This window comes from Pomacea canaliculata, linkage group LG10 (genome assembly GCF_003073045.1).
Source record: "Pomacea canaliculata isolate SZHN2017 linkage group LG10, ASM307304v1, whole genome shotgun sequence".
Classification (NCBI taxonomy): domain Eukaryota; kingdom Metazoa; phylum Mollusca; class Gastropoda; order Architaenioglossa; family Ampullariidae; genus Pomacea; species Pomacea canaliculata.
The window spans coordinates 4,544,426-4,570,583 of NC_037599.1; the positions used below are offsets into that span (position 1 = coordinate 4,544,426).

The window sequence follows — 26,158 nt, forward strand, 5'->3', positions numbered from 1 at the left end:
AAACAGAAAAAGATGTTTAAAGGTGTATCAGAGTATATTTTTCACATCACTGAGTCAACACAAAATAGTATTCACCCAAAACTAAATAAACAGTCCCACTCTGTTCGCACACCCATACCAACATCACCTCCAACAGAAACAGGTCATAACCCTGAAATGTGCGCGCGCAAGTTGTCGAGGGTTCACTTAATGGAAGAACCGGAAGTATTGTATTCAATGTTAAAAATAACTGTCCTGGGAAATCAACCTACTTTGACTTTGCGAACTAATGTTTGGTGGTCTTGGAAGGACCAGAATGCCATGCTCTCGGATTTCTTAAACTATTTCTTGTCCGAGGTCAGCAAAGTAACTTTCTAAAAATAAAAAAATAAAAAATTGCGCTGTGGTGCGCCTTTAAACCTCGCTTTAACCAGGTTACAGCTGAGCGCTGTTGAGTCAACACGAGGCTCACCGACGGCCACCGCGCCCACCAGACACAGCATGCATAAACACCAAAGATCGCGCAGATCGAACAGACAGCATGTTTCCTGCCATTAAAAAAAAAAGAAAGAAAGCCATTGTCTTGCTTGCTGCAAGAAAATCGAGCCAAGGGAAGGCGACAGTAGGCAAAGCCAGGAACAGAAACCCAACTTTTCTCTTGTTTGTTTTTCTTTTTTTTTTTTTTCCTTTTTTGAAAAAAGTTAGCTTGGCGATCACGCGGCTAATGGGAAGCTAGCGTGATCATACATTCTGGTTTCTCTCTGTCACGAGGGCAGCTAAAAAATATTGTGAACGGTGAACCCAGCTGTCTGCTAGGTTATTGCGCATGCGCGTGCGAGACTGTGTGTCTGGTCTCACTGTCGGGGCTCAACTCACTTTGAAAAACCAACAAACCAGCAAAACTTCAGGAATTTTTATTTATCTATTATTAAAAAATATCCTGTAATATAATAATCACATTTTTTCTTTTTCATTATTATTAATATTTCTTCCCATATCTAAATTTTTCATCACATTGTTTGGTTTATATTTTTCGATGGATATGGAAATTCTGTTACATGCTAGGCTAAGCTAATCTTGTGAAAAAAAATACCTGTAGTCTCGACTGGATGGTTTTAACGAAGTCAAGGCCTACAGGTAACAATGGAAACTCACAGGTACCCGACTGACAGGGTTAATGACACGCACAACAAACAAACAAACCTTTCAGTGGAGGGAAAACTGACCCGAGTGACAGGGTGAGAGGGGCTCAGAACAAGGTTCTAGAAGAAATAGGAGATGTTTATTGGTGTGGGCGTAATCAATATTGCTTTTATTTTTTATTTTAAAATGGTTGCTCACACATCGGAATAATGGAGGTCAGAGGTCATCGATTGTGCAAGACTAGCAAAATTTTGTGTTGAAAACCCTAACCTCTCACAAAACTGGTTTTATTCACGCAAGAAAAAAATAGAATTGTAAGAGCAAGGGTGGTGTGAAACTGGAGCAGAATGCTCTGTAAACATCGTGTGTGTCGGCAGTCGATAGTCTCTGTCTCCACACCACTGCCAGCTCGTTATTGCGGTGTAACTGCAATTCGATTGTCACCTCAGACGACAGTCAGTGTCGATGTGGATGTTTCTGTCAACAAATGTACATCCACTCCGACTGCTGATGCTGGTAATAGGAGAAGTCTCTCTGTAACACAGGCGCCCACCCATACCCTCACCCTACTCTCGATGGTAGGGAGGACAGGGAGGATCTCCCCCCTACAATCAGGTCAGTCGGTCGGAGTTCACAGCAACTACCCAAGTCGCCAGCATCACTAGGTGTGGTTAGATGTATCAATATTTGTGTTGTATGCATGGTGCGACAGTAAATATTTAGAAATCAATGTTAAATTTCTAGTTAAAAAAAAAAAACTTAAACATAACCCTAGACTAACTTTTTTCATATTTTATTAGAAGGTGGGGTTGACATTAACATTTTTAGGAATTGGATTGGTTCTTCAAACTAGGGCCGTGTCTGGGATGCATTCACTTTTGGTTTTTCTATAGGCCTTACCCTAATCCTTGGCAAACCCTCCAGCGATGTACTCAGGACATGAACGGTCATCTTCTACTGGGCATTTACAAACTGAAAATATGTCAATCTGCATTAATTTTCTTAAACTGTTATTGCTAACACATACAACTACATCACTCGTGTAAAATTAATTGTAAAACCAATCTGAAATGTGGAGTCAGGCCGATGTCTATAGAGGTTGATTGGATGACAAACAGATACCGATACAGTGGAACCTCGGTTAGCGAACGCCTCGGATAGCGAATTTTTCGGTTAACGAACAAAAATTTCGCTAAAAATTTGTCTCGGATAGCGAACAAAATTTCGGATAACGAACAAAAATTTCGCTAAAAATTTGTCTCCGATAGCGAACAAAATTTCGGATAACGAACAGCCACGTGAACCACACGTGACCGACCAGCATGTAATCATTCGCGCTCGAGACAGTTACGATCAGTCGTTCCTTACCTGTGCGCATCCTTCTTATTTAGTGATTATTGTGCTTTATTTTAATAAGATAATCCTCAATAATGGCTCCAAAGATTAAGAGCAATTAATAGTAGTGAGGTAATGACAAGGAAGCGGCCAACAAATGAATTGAAAAAGGAAATGATTTCAAAGTATGAAGGTGGCATGCGTCTGTCGGATATGTGATGTCGTCTTACAGAAGAGTTTTACAAAAAAGGCAGAAGAAGCAGACACTGGACAAGTTTTTTTCTTCAACCTCAAAGCTACAGAAAAGGGAAGTCACCCCGATTTTATAATGTCACGTGTGCTCTTGGAGGGGGGATTCAAAGCAGTAATTCCACCCCTTCCTACCCACACCTGTTTCCAACCACGCCGTCAAAACGGCAAGTTTTCTGTTTAAATGCTTTCGTTAATGTTTTTATGTTTATTTAACTCCATTTATATTGCATTATAACTGTTCTCATTAAAACAAATACCTATATATATATACAGCCTGTAACTTTCAAATAGCGAGTCAACAGGCTGGAACCAATTAAATCTATTTCCTTTATTTCTTATGGAAAAAATTGTTTCGGATAACGAACATTTCGGTTAACGAACAGCTTTCCAGAACGGATTAAGTTCGTTAACCGAGGTTCCACTGTACTTCCAAATTTTCTTTAATGTCTGAAAAGTACAAAAAATGAGGTTGGTAAGACAATGAGATAATTGTAGATACTCTGGTGTCTGTTTTTGTAACACGACTGTCATGGTGGTACATGAGAATATCTACACTGAAACGATTCAAGATCTTGGGGATCGTGTGGAAGATGTTTTTACTTTAAACATGCACAAAATGTCAGGAAAATGTTGAATGATGATTATGGTATATTTACCCTACAGGACCATATTACAATATTCCTATATTCCCATGCTATGCGCCCAAAGGGATGAAGGGGGCATAAGTACATTTGACTCGCTTACGTGCCTTTGAAGTAAGAAAGTACAGAGGACCAATCTTCAACTCAAGGAATTGTACAATGGAACATTTTATTTCATGTTGACACGAAACACTCAGCAAACCTTTTGTCTCAGTTTTTAGCTGTGAGTGCACCAATGAAATGTCGGCTAGTTAGCTGCCTAGAGTTATCGGACTTGGGACTGAATGGAGTTAATACGAGGCTGCCTTAGCTGAGCACAGACATGGGGATCGTCAGGGTTAGAAACTTTCTCCTCTCCTGGTGAAGTCATACAGAGCAAGACATCGATCGTTCTCTATTATTGTGCACCTCGTCGTCTTCATCGATTTGCGTAGTTAAGACGAAGCCGCCATTTGTACCGTTGGCACCACAGATGTCAATATGAAGCACAACCGTTACACATCTATTGACACAGCAACATTGAACTTCGTGCACCTGCTGCAGTTGTTACCTGGAGGTTGTCACAGCTTTGTCGGATGTTGCTGCGATACTGTGCGCTGTGTGTCCTAAATATTTCGGTGCTGATGTCATGATTTTGAATTACCTTTAAAAGTTATTTGTCTTTTCTTAGTTTGTCTAGTTAACAACAGACTCTCAGTCTTTATTTTTGCCTATACCTCTCTCTCACACACACAATACAACATAAACACAAAACAGAAAACAGAAAACAAAATACAGCACAACATACAACACAACAAACACAACACACACCACAAAACATAAAATAACACACAAGCATCACAAAACACCACAGAATACAGAATACAATACAAAACAGAAAGCAAAATACAACACAATATACAACACAACAAAAACAACATATACCATAAAACAAAACAACACAAACGACACCCAACACTAAACACAACGCAGAGCATGCACACTGTAAAGCACAAAACAAAATAAAACACAAAACAGAAAAGAAAATGCAACACAACATACAACACAACACAACACAACACAGACCACAACACACAACAGAAAACAAAAAACAAAATACAACACATCACACAACACAAAATAAATTATAAAACATCACACACGACACAAAACACAAAACAGAACACAAAGCAAAACATAAAACAGCACACAGCACAACACACAACACAAAACACAATACAACACACAACACCAAACAAAACATAAAGCACAACACAACACAACACAAAACACACACACACAACAGTATCAATAAAATCCTGCATATTTCTCAGACAAAAGTGGGCCAACATTGCAACTAATGTTTCGTTGGATTCTTTATTTCCCAGAGACGATGATGTAAGGAAAGCTGCAGCAAGGACGAGGTCCCTAGGGACATCAGGGGACCACTGGGCTCGTGTCCAGCGCAGATGTTGTCGCGGAAATGCATTGCTAGTGTGCACCGAGCATAGTTCACAGTTCCATTAAATAGAAAATTAACTCTCTGCGGATTAACTTTCATCAATAATACATCACAAACCTGCTGGGTGGGGGGGGAGGGCGGATAACAGACGGGTGGGGGGGGCTCTCTCTAACAACGGAAAACCGTTGAGGAAACGACCTTGATCTCCTTTTTACATTTAACAAGAAAGCGGGTGGAGGAACGGGAACTGTTTCAATTCTATTATTTGTTTCATCTTTTCCTGGAATTGTTTTATTTGTAAGGAAATGTCTGTTCATTAATTCTTAAACTGAATCACCCGGACAATAATCTACAATCGGAATTAGTCGGAAGGGGAGGCTACTTGGCAAACTAGGTCATGCATGTACAGATACCAAACAAGGTCAAGGTTTGCGGGTTGGTCGAGAAACTTCTTGTGTCAGCAGCTGAATGGAGTTTGGAAACGTCTGGACGTACGACCACAACACAGCAGGGGTCAGAGGGCGTCGAGTGCCAGTCCCTCACGACAGCAGCAGCGAGAACAACCACCATCTCAAATGTTGAAGCAGCAGCCAGTGCACACAGCTGTGGATGAGAAGGAATCCAAGAGCTTATTCCTTCTCTTGTCCCCAGCTTTCTGGGGAAATGTATCTCTTATCATCCATGAAAAGAAAGTATACAGAAAAATACAGCATCAGCAGCAATAATTTATTTATAATTCACTGTCACGTGAAGATCCACAAAAAGTTCATGTCATTTCGAAATGTAGAAGCCGAGTAGCTTCCAGAATGGTTATGAGAACATTCCAGTTATATTGTTTTCCGCTCGTGCTTCATCTATTTCATCCCGTTTACTGATTTTATTTGTAAAAGATTTATGATTGGCTTGTCTTTCTTTTACTATTCTTTGTGCTGCACCCACCTTGCTCCTTCGTTTCATCCTCAGGTTACTCTGAAACTTCCATTAAGATTGGTCTTAGCCATTGCCTACCCGCCATCAGTGACACAGGTGCCAAGTAACACGAATCATCATCTTGGATGGACAGAAAAATGCTGATTGCAGGAAAGGAAGTGTAAAGAAGATTCTCAATTTATCGACTCCTTGTGCACCGTTGAGCCACTCATACAGATGAACAGTTTACTGTACTTGGAACAGTCTAAGGTTGACAAAAACTGACGACAGACAGGTGACCACACACACTCTGTGAAGACATGTTCTAGTAAGACAGCTACTTGCAAAGGACTGACAACCTGATGTTTGGTTGCTGATGCGAAGGACAACATCTTTAGCTCTTACACCGGCTGAGCAGGTTGATGTTTCTCTAAACAGACTGCTTGAACTATTGAGAATTAATTTTAAAAAATGTTGTGTCTAATGTCAGGTTAGCATGACTCGAAAACGGATAATAACAAGGAGTACATAAAACTTCATTGTATTTTGACTCCAGTGAAGACATCAGAGAAGTTTCATCGAAAGATTTGTGAACTGCAGAGAAGATTTGCATGGAAGTCGGCAGACGAGTTGTTGAAATGTGGACACAATGCGAGGAACTGTTCCACACTGTGGAACTGTGTCTAGCGAGTAGTATTCTTACCCTTCCCCCTCCACTGGTCTGGACACACACACAAACAAACTTGACTCTAAAAATGCTGGAAAAGCGATGATTGTAGAATGGTTTCTACTGGCAACATCTACAAAATAAGCCGACAGAGGGTTAACGAGTGGACACACAAGAAAGGGAGATAAAGCCCAGACACTTGACACTCCTCACATTGGCCACAGGATACTTTAAATGCATGTCAATAAATTCCCCGTCATTTTGACACAAGGTGTGAGAGAAAGAAAAAATACTTTACATTTCTTTTCTTCAACCAGGAATTTTTTCTATCCTTAACTATAAATTTGTTTTAGTTGTTTCTTTTTTTGTGGGGGAAAGGCAAGACATATTGCCTACTTCTTGCCGCTCTAGGGCTAAAAAGGTGTTATTGGCAGCGGAGAAGTCTGGGGCAAAGGGAGGTGAGGGCTCGGGGGGAGGCGGGTTGAGTGCTCTGAGGCCAACCTGTGTCTTCCACGCTGGCGCAGTGACACCGCTCGCCATGCTGCCAACCATCGCCATCCAAGCCTTCCAACCATCGCCATCCAAGCCTTCCAGCCATCGCCATCCTACCAACCATCGGCATTATAGCCTTCCAACCATCGCCATCCAAACCTTCCAACCATCGCCATCCAAACCTTCCAACCATCGCCATTCAAGCCTTCCGACCATCGCCATCCAAGTTCATGGTGAAAAAACTCCAACTGTCTGTCTGTTCTCCCTCCTAATTTCATCTCATCGCTTCCAAACATTTATATTTTTTTTATTTTCATCTTTTATTTCTTTGTCCTTCTTGTCGTTACTCTGTGAACTGACAGTTTGCCATCTCCTGCAATAAGTTCACCGATGACATACCACAACTTTCTGACTTCTCCCCTTACACACACAATCTCCGAGCTTCTCCCCTGGCATTCTCAGTTACCTGTTCATTTGGACAAAGGTAAGATATCGAGTATACCCTTTCCTAAATCATCTCTGTCTTTATATTTATATGTAACTTATCTTTCCACAAAAGGCTAAGACTTTAATATGAGGCCGCCATAAATAAAACTTACTGTCAAGCAAGTCCGGGTGAGCAGGTGCTGGGTGGCCTGCCACTCACAAAAATCCATGAAGTATTTCGTATCGCCAGCTGCCCATTCTTACCAATACATCAGTAACCCGAACCGTCTTCTTGCTGGAGTTTTTCACGAGATTTCAAGGAATTAAAAACATTTGCAGATTAATGTCTGTGTGGATGTGTTAAATATGCTTCGCCATCTTGTTATCAGATGTTTGGTTTGCTCGTTTGTTTTGTGGGTTGGTTGTAGGGTGGAGAAGTAGACACGAGGTTTGAATTGTCTGGTGGTTGGGTAGGATGAGTGGTTGTGAGATTGAACTGGAATCGTGCTGGTGTTGGTAGGGTTTGACAGAAAGAAGACAAGAGAACAAGTACGTGTGTGTGTGTGTGTGTGTTAGGGGGAGGTAAGCAGAAACCAGTAACCCAAAGGAAATTTTCAAAGCTCGTCAAACGAGAGCATCACCACGATTCAAATGCCGACAGAATGTTAACTCTCAGAGTCTACAGAAACAGCTTCCCTTTCTCTTCTGTCGTTCCGTGGCTCGTTCTTTCTTCCTCTTTCTCTTTTTTTCTCCTTTATTTTTCTATTACTTTTTTTACCTCCAACTCTCTGTCTGTCGGAACTGTGTGACTACACACACGCGCATGTCCGATCTCTGCTTTTGCTGTTAAGTAAACGCTGCTCAGCCTTCACCTTGGACAATTTGCACACGTCCCCACCCACAGTTCTGGACTCACTGGATTGAGTTATCATAAGTAATCCGTCTTTGCTCTCTTGGTTGTGAATGTGGAGGTGCTGGACCATTTTTGCCTTTCTTTTGAAGAATGTTTAAAGAAGCCACGTGCGTTTATTATGACTGCCACCTGGTGCTGGCTGGGGGAGGCTGACCTCACAAAGTTGCAGGCTGACCTTACAGTGGGCTGACAGTGTACCCTGAATGTGCAGGGTCTGTGGATAGTTATTATGTATGTATGCAGATAGTATGTGTCTGCTACAGCTTATACCACAGGGATGTATCACTGGTGAGGTACCCTATGTGTCTGTATCGTCCTGTGCACCCCGAATCTGAAATAACGGGTGCAACAGGTGACCGCCATCTTTAACAAGTTTGGCGGCAAGCCAACCTGAATTCTGCCAATTTGAAAATCTACAGACTAACCTACTCTTTTAAAATATGGTGACCACCCTTGTAAGGAAACCATGAACCAATCTGGACACACCCGTTTGTTGGTTCGAACTATATGTCTCGTGTCGCCCGCAATCGGGTGGCTGTTGGGAATGATAGTTCTGGTGCTCAGTCTCAGTATCGTGATTGCTCAGGTGTCCCTATGGGTTCAAGTCTGTTCACAATGTACCTGCGGCCTTTAAATTCTGTCATCGGTCTTCTGGTCATTGTATCTCCTGTGTTGATGACTCAGTTGCCCTGAGTGACTTTGCTGGCTTGTTGAGGACACTGGATGCTGTATTGATCGACAGGCTGAGAGGATGCTGGTTGATAAGTTAAAAATGATGATGATACATCGGAAGTTATGATTGGTACAAAGCACAGACTACAACAGGTGAGAGTGGCTTTTGCTGCTCACCTTTTTGTATCATGATTGTCTACTTTTATTTCGTACAAACCTCGTTGTTATGATGAGATGACAACCTACACCTGTTGTCATCGTCTTGTTCACTTGTTGTCATCGATAACGACATGACATCGTCTTGTCCACGTATTGTCATCGTCTTCTCAACATACTGTTATCGTCTTGTCACCTATTGTCATCATCTTGCCTACATACTGTCATCGTCTTGTCCACCTATTGTCATCGTCTTGTTAACGACCTGACATCGTGTAGTAAAAGTCACAGACACCAACACTTGCGGTGTAATGATTTTTCAGACGACAGCAGCTCGGAGAAGAATTCTGCAAGTCACCCTGCAAGTGTCGCACTCAAGAAGCTATTTTCATCTGCACCAAGACCAGGAGGCGGGGTCTCCATTGTTGCCGGGTATCAACTCCTCCTCCTCTCTTACCTGGATTGGATGCTGCTTTGTGTCGGATGAATGTTGCATCCTGCTACTCCGGCTTGTGAAGAGTAGGACACACCGACAAACGCGGATATTTTTCCCAGGGACGCTACTCTTGCCTGCAAAATTATCTCCCCACTTAATTCACGACGATGTGAGAATTCATTATCTTTTCTTAGCTTCGTCAAGTGAGTAGTTTTAATTTTTCTGTCAAAATATAATTTATAAATATTAGAGTCAGGGGTAGATGTATAAAGACCTTTTGCTTGTGTGTGTGTGTGTGCGCGCGCGTGCGTGACAGAGAGAGGATTGAATGCTTTTCATCATTTTCCGATGTGCTTATGTGGTTGTACTCCTGTTTGTCGTTCTGTAGTGGTAGGTGGATGGGGTGGGGGTAGAGGTGGTAGTAGCTGAGGCAGTTTACGTAGAGATGCTCTCAAGACATGGCGCTCGACACACGCTCACTCGATAGGGCGTGTCACCTGCACGGTGTACCTGAGCCCACGTGCCAGCCCCTCGCCAGGTGAGTGAGAGGTGGCGGCATCGCCGCGAGAGAGCAGGAGCACGAGGGCTAGAGAGAGAGAAGAGAGAAGAGAGAAAGAGAGAAGCGCGCTGGCAGCTGCTTCGACTGTCGCAGACAATGGAGTGGCACCACACTGTCTGTCCGCCTGTAACCGCGCCACATGCACACACACACACACACGCGCGCGCTCACACACACACACACACACACGCTCACACACACACACACACACACACAGCGGCAGCTGGAGGAAGCATGCCAGTCGTCAGCTGGCCTCGCCTCTCCGAGCACCACTCGAGGTCTGCTTGTCGTCCTCGCTGCCGCCACCTCCTGCACACGCCCACCAAGGCAGCGGAGGGCCCGTGGTGCACGTGCAGTCCCTGTGTGACGGCCGTGCTCTCTGCCATGCGCTGTCCACTCTCCTGTGTTGATTGCCGTGCTCTCTTGCCACGCGCCATCCTCTCCGTGTCTTTCATCCTCCGTGGCTGCCGCCGCTGTCGCGCGGCACGCCGCGACGCGCTGCTGCACAGACCGCCGCGTGCCGCTTGTCGGGAGACGAGGGGCTGTATCTCGTCCTCAAGTCACAGCAGCCACCCGCTTCCAGGAGCTCTCCACGTCATCGCTTCTCTTCTGTCGGGTGACGCCTCGTTCCATCTGCTTTCTCCTTTGCCTCTTCTCCGCTGTCGGTGCCCACGTCCACCCGCTTCTCACCCGTCGCCACCCGCCGCCGCCACGCCACCTTTTTCAGTCTGGTAGCTCGTAAGGTCAGTGTTGTGACATGAAAACAACCATAGCCACCCCGCAACCACCCCTTCCCTATTCATCCACAGTGGAAGGAGGATGATGGGGTGGAGTGTCGGGGTTGGGAGAGACACCCAGAGAGATCTCCAACACCCAGCAACCGGACAGGCTGAGGGTCAACTTGTTGAGGCCAGTCCGGGTGGATTACTGTGACCAATAGCCCTGCTTGTGTCTACCCGGAGTCTGATGTATTTCTGATATATTGTCGACTATTTCTTATGGCGCCCGGCGGCTGATGTGTCAATCTCTTTGAGGAAATAATTGAAACATTTTCCAGTCACGAAGGGGAGAAGGGGGGAGGAGAGACAACGGGCTTTCATCGATCGCTGATGCTCCTGCAAGCGTGTGGTCGGGTGCATGAGCGAGTCAGTGTGCGCGTGCACGCACTTGGCTGTGTACGTGTGTCAGAGTGTGTGTTCGCGTGCGTTTCTCTCAACGACGCCCGTACATGGAAAGACAAACTGGATTTTTCAACCAAATTTGTCTATTTAAAAAATGTTTCCCTTTAGGAACTGAACCCGACAGCGCTGACTTTTCTCGTATTCAAGACTCCACAGACGTTGTCATCAAATGTCGTGACAGTTGGCGACGACGACCTTTTCCTTGAAATATTCGTTTGTGCCCTTCGACCCCACCTTTTCTCCTCGATAAGCTCGAGAGAAACACTTTCATGATTTGTGTGCGTGCGTGCGCGTGCGTGCTGGACACCAAACTTGCTGAATGAAGTTGATGCGAGGCAAGACAGGGACGAATCATGTACAATGCTCGGCAATAGCTGTGACATCTTTTCGTGACTCCATCGATGTCCACGCTGCCTCAGTGGGAGGTAGGGAAGGGGCGTGCCAGCCTCCACCGCCACCTCGCTCCTGTGTGTGCCCAGCATCAGTTCAGGTGTCGATGTACGCCGGTCAACAACGGCTTCAGACATCTGCCCACGCGCCAACAGCCCCTTCTTGGGGTCAAGTGAAGACAGGTGAGAAGGATTTCTAGCAGTTTAGACAGTGAACACAAGTTGAGTTGAACTCAATTTCGCTTTGGTTCTTTCTTTCTCTCACTTTTCTTTCTCTTTCTTGTCTTTTTTCCTTTTCTGTTTTAGACATCAAAAATGCTCTTGATTTGCCGGAAATAGCCTAATTCTCATTCAACCCTTATCAGAAGCTGTTTTCGAAAATTTTTTCATCTTTCTGAAATATATTTCCAAAAAACCTTAAATAATTCTTATCACCAAACAATTATTTCGCACTGTTATTACATTAGAAATATTGATCGTTGTTCTTGTTTTTTCCTTCCTTGTTGTTGTGTCACATTATCATTAACTTTATTTTTGTGCAAATGTATCCTGTCAGTGGATTTTTTTTTTTTTTTTTTTTGGATTGCCTGATGTACAGAGTCCATGCCAATAATCTTGCCGGCGGAGAGGCAATGCGGCAGGAATAATAAACTCGAGCAGTCTTTCTTGAAAAGTTCAGCAGGAGGGTTTCCATAGACAACGGCCTCCCTGCTGGAGGCTGGCGCCCCGGCCAACGTATCGTTTGTTTGAAAACGTCGATTGCTCGGCAACTCATTACCGTTGTCATGCTCCACTGGGCTCGGGTTCGTGACGAGGGTTCGTCGTTTGACATTCGCAGCCTCGCTGCAGCCTACAACCCCGCTGACATCTCTGCGACGTCACTTCCTCCTCCTCGCGGGCATGCGCAGAGTGAACACTTGTAGTCTGTTTTGACACTGTGGCCTTCCGGAAGAGGTTTTTGTTTAACAATTGACAGTTTCGGGTGAGCAGACGGACTCGCAAGTCGGCGGCTGATTAGTGGGGAGGAGGAGGTGGGGAGGAGAGATTATCGGAAAAAGATTTGGCAGAAGATGCTAGGGAACTGAATATCCGTCTATGGTCAGAATGTCAACTGTAACATCTCAGACAAATGCCTCAAACATGTCCTGTCCTCTTTCGTGGGTTTCCTTTCCATTTGCTTCAACAGTTTATTTAAAAAGATTTATGAAACTGTTCCAGTAGTCCTCCTACCCAGCTTAAAGATCGGTTGGCACCACAAGAAAAATATGATGGCTTGGGGTTAAGTAGAAGGAGAAAAGAAGCTTTGGCAGTGACATCGGTGATTTTGTTTATTTTGTACGGGACAAGGCTGATGAGAATCTGTTGCCATGTCCTGTCTGATATCGCAGACATCATCATGTCCTCTGAACGCTGACCTTGTCGGCCGCGCTATTTTCAGATCCCACCTGACAGCAGCGCCCCTGCAGGCTGAATTTTGAAACAATCACGAATAAGGTCGCACTTCCTGTCACCTAACTTGATGGGAGCCACAATGGCTTCCTGCGAAGTGTGGATCGATTGCACAGGAGCGGAACCTCTGTCCTCCGCCTTCAAACCTGTGTCGTGAGCAACATTCACCGAGGACAATACTTGGACTAGTGGAGGGTGAGGAGCGAAGCCTTCTGAAAAATATATGTTACATTTATGCTACTGTGTGTGTTTGTGTGTGTGTGTGAGAGAGATGTGCGTGCGTATTCGTATGTGTTTTGGGAGTTGGTAGACAGGACGATCAACTCATATATTATTTATTAGCAGGACAAACCCAAAATTACTCCAACTGGATTGTCCAGTTATGATTTAATCCGTGCTTGGGCGGTCTGGCTTTTGTGGAGTTGAGAGAAAGTTTTTATGCCATCAAACACAAACAGTGAAATGAAAACAAAACAGACAAAACTGGTTTGAAACGAAGTGTTCAGACATCGTTTATCTGACTGTAATCAAGTTACTCTGAGACAACTAAAATCTTCAACTTGTCGACAAAGTGAGACACTGCTAATCTCAAACAACAAACTAATTTTAATGCTGTAAACAACTTTTAGGCAAAACTAGTTTTAACCTGCTACAGGAAAAAAAAAAAGTGATTGAAGTATACTATAGAAAATATTCCCTGGACCTTCTGCAATATTCATTCACTACTCTGTTGGCAGAAGCTTACGTAGAAGACCAGTCTAGGCATTACAAAAGCAAAATCAATGTTATAGTTTATTATTCTGCCAACAAATACAGAAATATTATCCACAAACAGTAAACATTGCAGGAGGGCGAAATGGTGGATGCGCTGTCTTGTAACAAAATCATTTTACTGGCATCGACTGGGTGGTTTACACCCGGTTTAATACACCCATCAAGGCCTGTGCAAGCACTGGAACGGTGTGTATCAGAGAAAATGTTTCGCATTAAGTTTGGGTAGAAAATGTAGTACAGTCCTCTAATCGTTTGGTTGTCAGGGACGGGGGTGTTAGAGACTACACCTTTGTCGGGTCAGAAAATTCTAAAGGCGGTACCCATTTCCCATTTCCACTCCCTCGCCCTTACCTTCCACAAACCCTGGTAGTCAGGTACATTTCCAGGGTCGATAAAAGTTCGCTGTCCGACACGGGTATCGAACCTGCGGCCCTTGGATATCACGCTATAGTGGTAAACTGAGATTAAAAGGAGTTTTAGGTTCGGATGTCTATGAGGTGATGTAATGGAGGAGTTGGTTTTAAAGAGGCCATGGCACCCATTAAAAGCATTAAATTTCGTATGAACAGTTAATTTCCACAGCTGTTTTGAGTTCAATGATCGCTCTACCCGGGGTTGTTCTCACTGCAGCTTGTCCTGGGTAGACAGGGATTTACCATGGTCGAGTCGCTTTACAGGCATTGGGCGAGATAAATTATAAACATTATAAACACAAAAGTCCAGCATTTACATGTGACCAGGTTGTGTGAAGTGACCTTTTCGTTGGCAGGCAGGCACCGAGGTATGGCTAGAGGTGGCTTGTAGCTAGATGGACTCGTATTTAAATTCCAATTGTTTCCCTTTCCCTCAGTGATTTTTTTCCCTTTTTTTACCTTTGTCCTACAAGTCTGTAGTCTGTCAGATGGTCAGCTTCATATCTGACTATAAAGAGTCATCTTTGCGAAGGTTTATCTATGGCAGCCCACACATGATATGTTCTGGGATCTGTACTTTCAGGCGTCATCATCAGCGACAGGACACAACAGTAGTCGCTGCTTTGTAAAAGAAATTATCTGAGGTTTGGTTACAGTACAAAGTCTTGTCCAGGACAGCATCTGTAGGTGCTGACATAAAGGCTGAAGACCTACAAGTAGTCAGTCCTCTCCACTAGCGACTGTACTTGTTATGTCACCTTTACTGATGTAGTAGTGGTCAGAATTACGGAGTAAATGCCTTGAATGAAGGGTACACACCAATAACTAAACACTGTGATCCTTATTCTTCGCTGTCCATACAGTTATTCACGCGTCTGTTCATCTCCTGATGTCCACGAAGCTTGTATCCTATCTGGCTGATGTCATTTGAATCAACCAGCGTGTATGAAAACTGTAGCTTTAACTCGGAAAACTTTCAAATCCTTTGACCTGCTCATTTTCACCCTACTATTAAACACCGTCTATTTTGTTGTTCTTTCAAAATTTAAAAAAAAATAGTTTCTGCTTTTAATAACAGCTACTTTACAGTTTAAAATGATATCAGACTGCGACAGGACAAGGTTGTTACTACTCTGCAATATTTTTGTTTGTTTGTTTGTTTGTTTGTTTGTTTGTTTGTTAAGAAGATACTGCCAATATCTGCTGTTACTGTGCCATCTGTAGACGATGGTAGTATCTACACGTGACATAGATCAATGGAGGCAAGCACACACGCATGCGCGGACGTGCACACGAGGGTGGCGCTGCTGCAGGGCTGATGGCTGCGCAAGTGCCGACTGTGCAGTCGATCTCTGCCGGCGGTCCGCTTCCTGTGTAAATGCACAAAGAAAAATGTCGACATTGTTAGTGCTGCGAGCAAATCAATAAGTGTTTGACAGACGCCAGCCCCAGTTTAGTTTCTGGTTTTTTTCAAGCAACTCTTTCTTGTGTTAAGACGACCCAGCAACAAAATTGCAATCACCAGCCACAAAACAAGGGGAGATCATCAATACGTCGTGTTCTCTCCCCTGCCTGGATCAGGTCTGTGTGTGTTTGTCTCTGTGTGTGTGTGTTTGTCTCTCTCTCTGTGTGTGTTCGACTTCAGCTTCTCCCTCCCCTGACTGCAAGATTCGCTTTTTGTGTTTTTGTTGGAGATTTTGCCACATTCCCCTTTCCCTCGCCCTCTCCACCCAGGCAGTTTGGCGGGGAGTCTACCCCTCGTATCCACCTTTCCCCAAGCCGAGGCGCTCGCAGACACGACATAATCACGTGATTATCGCCCAACTGTTACTGTGCCAGAGTTTCTTTGGTCTTCTTCCGATTCCCGTGTTCGCTTTACAACTTCTTCATTGTTCTGGAACAGTCGTGAGCTAGTGGAAGGTGTGAAGGCGCTGAATTTAGTTTTAAACATTTTTGTTTGTTTGTTTTTAATTTATTTTGTTTTTGTTTCTTTTCGTTTTACTCCATTCTTTCTTTATTGTTGTTTTTTTTCGTTCTTATTATTCTTGAACATTTGACTGGTCTTGTGTTGACGTGGTCTGCCCACAAAAATTTAAATGTCAATCGCTTGATAAAGACAGACATTTTTTTCTGTCTTTAACTTAAAAAATTTGTTGTTAAGAATTGTTGAAACTACATTTGTCGCCCTCGAACTCCCGAACTTCATCAGTTTCTCATCACAAGCAAATGTAGTTGAATGACAGGGTGGTATGGGAGTGAGAAGCTTTCCTCACTTCTCTCGAGGCCAGCGTTTGCGAGGGTGGAGCCTGTCTCCTCATCTTCACCTTCCCCAACCTTTAACAGACGGGTATCTAACCTACTCCACACTTTGGTCAACTGGGGGAAATATCCAACATTCCCAGGGTAGCCACGTTTCCATCGTTGCTGTGACTGCTAGACTATCTTACGTACATTCCTATCTATGTTTCGAGCAGAACTTTACAGTTCACTAGTGCTTAATACAGGAATTGTGCTCCTTGCTGCAAACTTGGCCGATCTGTGGCCACTTTAAGGAACTTGTTCCTGTTGAACTGTCCGAAACAGGTGTACACCACACCGCGCGGGGTGAGATCTGCCGCTTGCCGCTAGGCATAGCCGCGGGAGGACACAGCGACCCATGTACAGCACGACCACAACCTTTGACCCCTTCTCCCGCTCCCCCGACGGTCTATGAATTTATCTGACACACCGCCATCTCCACACACGTGCGTCAGACTCTCGTCATGGTAATGAAAACACGACTGTCGGAAATTGTCCGCCACCCTCCTCGCACATCCTCATCATTAATTTCTTTTTTTTTTTGGTCGTCCTCGTCGTCCTCGTTGCACAGACTAGACGGTAAATTCAGAAGCATCATCAGCAGTGTGAGGTGTTGATATTATTACTTTATTCAATAACGTATATAAAAAACTGAAGTTATTATTATTTTTTTCTAATCCAATGATAATATTCGGAGGCTCTGTTGTCACCACAATAATTCATTTGTCGGCAGATTGTTGCATCTGCTTATTCTGCTTCGTCTCCTCCATCCTTTCACTAGCTAATGAATTCGTCATAATTACATATCTTCACCAATAAGGATCATACACTCAGTCCCCTGTCAACTCTCCTGTCTGCAATTAAAAAATATGTTCTGTATCACAAACTAAGGTTACTTTCGCGAGAAGACTTGCTCTGTGTAAACAAAAACATCCCAAGCAAGCCAGGGTCGAAGGAAACAGATGTCATCCCGACAGAAGAAAGTTCCAGTCGGTTACGGGTATTCTTGGGTAAATAATACATTGAGTAGTTGTTATTGCTTGAGAATACACGTAACTACCTGGACGTATGCGGCGCCTCCTTCCTCTCGATTGTCGTTCCTGATTTCTTGATACACTCCAGGTGAAACATGAATTGTTTGCTGAGGACCATCGTGTACACTTGGTCATCGGACAGACACTGACGTCATTTCCGGAGGAGTTTTCATCGTCGTTCACCTTCTTGCTTTCTCCCATCATCCTCAGTTCGCACGCGCTGTTTCTAAATTTCTGTACTTCATAATTTGCATATGTGTGTGTGCTTTCTCTGTTTGTAAGAAAAGTTACTTTGGCACTTCCAATGCACTTGTAAATTTTAGTTAAGTTGTCATCGTCGGCTATTTCTTTTTCTGTATCATTGTAGTTTTGAACCAGTGATTGATTTTCTCCTTCTCTCCTTCTCCAGTATCGGTTATGGGCACGAGCAAACTGAAATAAAGCAATTGTCATTGTAATCACATCTGTGTACCTCACCCGTTGTCAACTCTGACCCTTATCGACAGTCATCGTACACGATGGTACGACACACATCATCCTAGTCGTTGGCACTTTCATCATCGTCACAATTTTCGCTTCTGTTATCCCACATCGTCAACCTTTCGTCGGAATAATAACATTAATAGTCTTTAGTCCATCATGAAAATATTGGTTGGTGTGAATTGTCTACAATCATCATCTTGGTCAACAAATTGTGCTTGGCATCACTGTAGGTGTGTAGTGTCTTCATTATAGTCATCATCATATCTACCTTGTGTGTCTGTCTGATGTTGGATTGATGACACGGATTGATGACACCTTTACCTGTCATACCAAAGTCAACTTTTTAATTTGGTTGGTCGTGGTTGCTTGGGATTCTCTCAAACAGAATCTTGAAACCAGTATCATCGTCACTATGATTGTGGTATCATCCTCATTATCAATAATAACAAGTCGCTAGTTCAAGTACAAGCCCTTCCATAATTGTCATGACATGATCCTCTTTGAAAAGCTGTGAGAAGTGTGAAGTCTAACATTGAAAAAAAATATTCACTCGTAAAATCTGAAACTTAGCGAGTAACGAATAAGAAATGATGAGGATGAGGATGATGATGAGGGATGATGTCTACCATCAGACACAGAAACAGTGCGCATTGCCATGGTCTCATTATCCCCACAGCTAGACAATTAATAACTGTAGTGCGATACATATTTCCATTTATCCGGGCATTTAGACCTGGCACCCGACATGTTATTTTTGGCAGTTCGCATGATCAGGTGAGTCAGCAGATAGGCCTGAAGGGGTTAATGTAGTGGTGTGAGCTGTGTATCCAATCTGCTCACGTCTGGTGCTCAGTGCCAATGAAGCTTTGCATCGTCATGCCAACTGTCTGTCCCCATCCTCCTCTTCCTCCTCCCGCCCGCTCCCTCCTTCCCCAACCCCGAGCTGACGAACCCTCTCCCTCCGAGCTCTGCCCGCCACTGTTGTTTTTTTTGGTCAGGATTTTGTTGAGAAGCCACACGATACGTTGGCCGAACGAAAGATGGCTGGATTACATCCGGGACACTGTCCGCAGGAAGACGAAGAGAAGCGAGGATGTCTTGTTAAAAATACAAGCAAGTGAAAGAGTAAGACAGACAGACAGACAGACAGACAGACAGACAGACAGACAGACAGACAGACAGACAGACAATAGGTATGATAGATAACACGTGACCAGCTTCGACTATCAGCCGAGGCACTGCAGAGAGCCACAGACTGTGATACTGATGCTGATGGAGGATGAAGGATGGATAGAAGGATGGAGGATGGATAGGAAGATGGATGGATGGAGAAACGAAAAATTATAATTTAATGCAAAGGAATTTACGACTTCGCTCACCTCGGTATCTGTCTCCTCTCATACTTACACACGGACGCGAAAAGAACACACACACACATGTAACGACAAATATTCCTGTACAAGCTCTGTCTGTGTAGAATTCATGTCCATCCTTATTCATCTGTCTTTTTACAGCTTCCAACACTGCCCTTGTCGATGTTCGTTCGCGAACCTGTTCCAGCTCCAATTAGCATACTGTAATAACGCCTCGTGCTTGCTCCTCCCCCTCTCTCTTTCTCTCACCCCCCACCTCCAACTCATTTTTTCTTTCTTTATCTCTCTTTCTCTCATTCACTCGTGCCTTTTTTTAAACATGAGCTCTGAACGTCACTGTTTCTCTGCGCCATACTTCAGAGCCCCGGATGTAATCCAGCCATCTTTCTTTAGGCGAAGGCTACGTGTGGCTTCTTTGGAAAATCTTCTCCAAAAACATTTGCTCGGGTTTTCTAGAGGGAGAAAACTCCCCCGAGATTTCCTAGTGGCATCGATCTTTTGTTAGGTGGAAACTACGAGAAAAAACACACTTAAAGGTCCCGTGACATCATCTTAAAAGCACGTGGAATAATCCTTTGTGTTAAAAACTTGAGTTTATTCTGGATTTGTATTTGTGTCTTTTTTGTAATCCTAATAGGCTGCATCCAGTATGACTTTAAAACTCATGCGGTAAAATTATGTTTTTGTTGTTGGCTTTTCTTTCTGTTTTGTTTTGTTTTTGTTTTTGTTTTTTTTCCTATAAGCCCGAATACTCGAATGATAAATTTTTTTTAATCCGACTTTTCAATGGCGGCTAGACAAAGAAAGAAGGCAGAAAACAAATACACACACAATAATTCAAGATACTGACCAGTGACTCTCTCAGACAGTTGCAATGTGGATAAAAGATAAACTACAATTGGACTGCACTCGGGATTTGAAATGGAAAGGTTGCCCGTGCAACGGGAAGAAGCGAGAGTGAGGCAATCTTCCTGGAACCGGTCAGAAAATAAATCAACATAGCGATAGAGAATAAAGGAATGAGTCGGGTATTTAAAAAAAAATTACATCGATAATGTGATAAATACCTTTTCGTTTACATTGTTAATGCTATAACTAATAAATTATTTTAATTAGGTGAATTTGTGAACTTTGCGACCTCACTGATTTGAATGTTTTCTGCGCATGATGATATTTGTCGGTGTATATCTCGAGAACGGAGTGATGACATTCACATCGAATTTGGGAAATAACATTTTCTAAATCCACTCATTTGAAAACCTCCTGCACTCCACTAGACATTAACAACGCTGTACACGCTCCTTGCTCTATTGGATGCACGGAAGCGGAAGAGGTTTACGGAAACCTGACAGAGGGGCAAGAAAATAAAGACAGCTATTAAAAAAACATGTACAAAAGTTAAGTCCATAATAGGATTTTTTAAAGGGTCGAATGCTCTGTCTACCTCTTCAGCTAGTGAAAAAGTCTGTACTGGTAGAACTGTCTTTCTTCCGTTCAGAAAACAGATACGAAACACCTTTGTAAGAAGTTTTTTTTTTTTTTTGGTGTCCAGCAGAAGACTAGTGTACCTGGCATTCTTGGAGACCAAGATGTCAGTGGAATCGTGGTACAATGGCGACCATTGAAACTTCAACAGAAAAAAAAAATAAAATCCACAGACTAAAGGAAACAAGAAGTTGCCTCGGTGTAAAAAATGGCGGCTGAGGAACATCATGATTTTATCCTCGATGGTGTGTTGATGTGTTGGTGGCACTTCGTTCATTTCAATCCTGGCTGAGTCAAACACAATAAATAACTATCAACCATGAAGATTACAAAGGTTGTTAGTTTTAACATAATTATCACAAGTTAATGTGGGGTGCAGGGTAGTTCCATGGTAAATGGATTGTTTGTCAACACCACAGCGGGGACCGTGCGGTCAAGGGTTCAATCTTGTCTCGGAGGACACCTTGTGATTACTCGATGGACACGTGATCACAGGGCTTCTGTCCATTGGCCAATCCAGCCTGCTCGCTCTGCTCTCCCCTTCTCTCCATGCTGCTCACATTACCACCAAGGAGAAGCACTTTCCGATTCATTAAGCCATCCAACCGATCATCAGATGGTTAGGCGATCTTTAACAGCAGGACGGCTGGAAAGACTTTCCATTGTAAGAATGCGCAAATGCCGACAAAAACCTGAAAATATTTAGAAAAAAAAGCGTTGAAAAAATCCATTTGCAGCCTCTCTCTGATTTTTTTTTTTTTTTAATATATTGATGTCAACATTTCTGTAAAAAAGTCTTTTTTCTGTCTCTATTTCTTACCTTTGACTTAATATCCGGGGTATATTTTATACTAAGTTTACTAAAACTGGTTAGCAGAGCAAATTTTGTCCTTCGTACTGAGATATTCTGTCACATGACAGGACGAGTAAACATTATGAATTCGTTTTGGCAACGGTTTCATATCACATCAGAAAAAAAAACTGACATCATTTCCATCCTCCCATCACATGTCCCTCATTTTTGTTTTTGTTTCTTGTTGGGTTATTTTTTTATATTTTTTTTTTTTCCATAAAATCCTTTCCTTGAAGTATTGGGTTCTTTATTTCCGCGAGATGCCAGGGTAGGCACAGAAAAGGACAGAGCTCACATGCCCAATGGTGAGTTTTACGACTTTCTTTCCTATTTGTTTTTTTCTGTACATCAAAGTGCCTTCAGGGCCAGCCATGCTTTTCCTGAAATATTTCTCCTCGATGTGCGTCCTAATGTAGTACAACCATCATTCCAAGGAATACGGAAGAGAAAATGTTACATTAATGGGTGGAGGGATCAAAATCTGGAAGAACGAATCGCTGAGTGGGTGGGTGTCTGGGTGATTACAGATGGATTGGTGTGTGGATAAAATATGTCTCATTAGGACTGGAACATGTTGGTAAATGTAAGCATCTTTACAGTGAACGAGAAAGTCGAGGGTAAATAAAGTCAGTCAGCAATATATCCCCACCCCATCTACCCCGACCTTTCCATAAAAGAGAGAAATAACATCCCTTCTTCAAAAAATGTCCAGCAATTTCGCATAATAATAGACTCCATGTTCGCTTTAGCTGCAATCGTCCGACAAAGACCATAAGTAGAACTGCTTTCTACTCACCCATCCACCCATCTCCCGGTGCAAACCGTTAAATTTTTTCACACACACACCCGGCGTATCCAGGGTACTTTCCCTCACCTAAATACCCACCATGCATCTCTCCCAGTCCCCATTCCTCGGTAGCCTTCCTCCTCCCTCCTTCCTTCCGTGTTCCTCCCTGCGTGCCCCGGCTGTTATCTGTCCTGCGCGCGCCGCTGGAGGTATCAGCGTCACGTGGACAGCACCACAGCTTATCTCCAGCATCTGCGTGTGAACAGAGATTGGGATCAGGGTTAAACAGAGGCTGGTATTCTCGCCACGGACCTGCCTGTGTTCGATCTGTACAACACTGGGAGGATCACACGTGTGGACAGCTTGAGGCCGATCACAAGTTTATCCCAAACAAGAATTCAATACCTATTTATTTATGTGTGCATGCGCGTGCTGCGTGTGTGAGTGTGTGTTCGCATATGTGTGTATGTGTGTTTATAAATACCGTCAGTCGATATATATATATATCACAAATCCTCCTTATTATCATTATTATCACTAAATACATATTTTCCACAAAACAAACTGACTACAAGCTTAGTGATGTCTTCCAGTTTGTTTATTTTCTTATTTTTTATTGATTTCTGTTATTTTTATCTCTTTTTGTTATGCTTGCCCATTAACATTGCCTCTCTGTTCGCCTAAAGAAGACAGACTCATTTCTTCGCCCTTTACCTTCACATTCTGTCTAATTAAGTAACTGTCGTTTTTTAACATTTGCCCTCCACTCCTTCCTCTCTCCGTGTTTTACACTCGCAACATTTTACGACCTCGCCACTCTTGTCGGGTGTTTTAACTCTCCCAGAGTTCCGTGCGAGGAAAGACGATCAGGCCGCGTGTGGCGGAGGGTTTATTGTCTACCTACTGTCACCATCGATCTACCCTCCACCCCGGGCACTGATCGACACCCGACGACTAACAGTCGCCAAGCTGTGGAGAAGGAATTCCTGTTGTGTAGCGACACGTGCTTATCGCTCTCTCAATCTGGAGGCCAGAAAAAACTTCCACAACCCGCAAGGATTTGCCATTCTTTTATTTCCTGCGTCAGTCTACGTGTTCACCCCCTCTTTATCCCTTTTATCTTTTATCTTTCCATTCTATTCCTTCTATTCTATAATTTCCCGTTTCTTCTTTTACTCATTCCTTGTTTCTACCTTTCTTATTTTATTTCAACTTTTTTGTTTATTCATTCATTATTTTTTTCTAGCCCTGCCGCAATGCGAGGTTCAAAACGAGTTAATTTATTCATTAATTCAATCTTCCGCCCAGTCGTTACTTCATCAAGTTTTCGTTTTGTTTTGTTCTGATTTTTTGTTGTTTTCGCTCGCCGCACGCGTCGTCACGACCACCATCCCGTGGCGAGTCAACAAGCTCGGTGCTGTGGACAAATCCTCCTGTCCACTGGTGAGCAGCAAAAACTTTCACACAGCATCTTCCTTCTTTGCATCCTAGTCAGGGGGCATTGCTGCTGTCTCCTGTGTTTTTCCTGCTCAACGGATTCTTCGATTCAAACCCGTGTGACTTACATAAAGGGAGATAACTTGCATATCAGGATAATACTAATTGTGAATAGGAAAGGGCAGGCTACAAACAATCAGCTGTAAACTGTACTAAAATTTATTTTTAATGTTACAAAAATTGACATTTATAGAAACAACTTGAAATGATACGAAATAGCAAAATGAATTTTATTACACACCAGGGTCTGGCAGGCTGTGTACACTATATACAGACTGTACACACCATGGTCCGGAAGGCTGTGTACCCGAGAGTCCGGCAGGCTGTGTACCCGAGGGTCCTGTATACAGACTGTACACACCATGGTCCGGCAGGCTGTGTACCCGAGGGTCCTACCCGTCATGCACAACATGGTCACGCAGGTTGCCTCCCCAATCATGATGTAGCCTTGCCATCCTCGCCTTACTGTTGACACTGATCGAACCTATCTCAGCATCGTAGCCACGGCAAACACGGTGACCACGTAATTATCCGCCATCAGTCGTCCCTCCTTTCAACTTTCTCTCTGTCCGTAACTTGATACAGTTCCTCCGTCTCGCGCTCCCTGGAACCAGGGGCCGGCCTGCCAGCAACACGTTCAGCAACTGCACAACGCAAACACTCGGCATCCACGGCCTTTCTTTGTCAATGTTGTTAACCTCTTACGCCAGCTTTTTCCTTTTTTTTATTTGTTTTTCTTTCTTGTCTTTTTTGTGTGCGCACGGGCTGACATCGTCTACACGACAGAGAGGAAAAATCTCTTTCTCTGCCAGTGATGGAGGATGAAGATTCTTTTTTTTTTTCAAAAATCGTATTTGCTCTCAATGCTGCTCCGACTGCTGGTCTATTTTTGTGGATTATTTTTTTTAAAAAAAAAGATCTTTATGTCATAGTTTGTTTTGTTTTTGGTGTGGCTGGGTTTTCGCTGGTTTGTTATAGATTTTTCTAATCTTTTCTCCTACACACTGACCTTTGTCTCTGAACCTTTGTGATCATCTGTTATCGACACATTTCTCACGTGACTGCATTTTATGCTGGTTTCCTAGTCCACTAACAGGTTTGTCCAGCCATAGACTGGATATGTTCTGCCATGCGTCTGCCCATCATGTCAGCTAACAACCGGGGTCCGTGTGGGGTGGGGTGTGGGTAGGAAGAGAAAAATGTACCCGGTACAGGTCCCCAGCGTCAACACAACCAATCAAGTTCACAAAAATGCAAAGAAGAAATTTATAAAAAAAATCTGGAAAGGTTAATTATTGAATGAATAATACAGTTTATTTGTAAAGAATTTTTTCAGAATTTCTAAACCGCTATACTATTCATAAAGTAAGCATTTGTCTACAGCCAATGATGTCGCGTTGTCTTGGTGACTAGTTCAGTAGCATGACATCCAGTGTCTAGTTCAGTAGTCTGACATCCCGTAACTAGTTTAGTAGTCTGGTATGCGATGACTACTGTAGGACTACTAAACAGATGAAAATCTGATTTGCCTGACACTCATTGACCATTGCGCCATTGTGTCCGACATGCTATGACTGTGTCTTTAATGTCCTCCACAAATGGCGCCACCTACCGTGATGCACATCACACTAGGTTAAAGCCCTAAAACATAGCAAACTAACGCAAATGGCATTGCCTGTAGGTAAATGTCCAAGCCCTCGCCAAAACAAAACACTCGTTTTACAAACTGAAAGGATTGGAGTGGGGGAGAACTCACAAAGCAATCACTTTACCATTGACAGTAGGGGTAGAGAACCCACAAGGCAATCGAGCAAATGGTGGGACCAGCATGTGGCCTTGGAACTCGCCGATAACAGAAACATTTTTGTGTAATTCTCACCCGTATGAGACCAGCGCCAAGAACAATGCGCATTAGACACGTGGCGCAATTTTCAAATTTAATCGATGTCGCAATTTGTCGCATTTCATCACGTGCAAGGTTACCCAGGACAATGACCATCGAGCGACACTAATGTCAGGTGGGTTTCTTGTAATGGCTTTCCACTCAGTTTTTAAAGTAAGAGAAGGGTAGACAGCGGTACCCGGATGATGTCAGGGCGCTCGCGGACAGGATCAGAGAGT

General features: G+C 43.4%; 1 long non-coding RNA gene across 1 annotated transcript in view; it reads left to right on the forward strand.

Annotated features, from left to right (window-relative positions):
• The first annotated feature begins 10,739 nt into the window (after window positions 1–10,739).
• The window catches only part of LOC112574388, a 40,059-nt gene continuing 24,640 nt past the window's right edge, over window positions 10,740–26,158 (forward strand). Inside the window, exon 1 of the long non-coding RNA XR_003101433.1 lies at window positions 10,740–11,774. This is a non-coding gene — a long non-coding RNA (uncharacterized LOC112574388). The remainder of the gene's footprint in view (window positions 11,775–26,158) is intronic.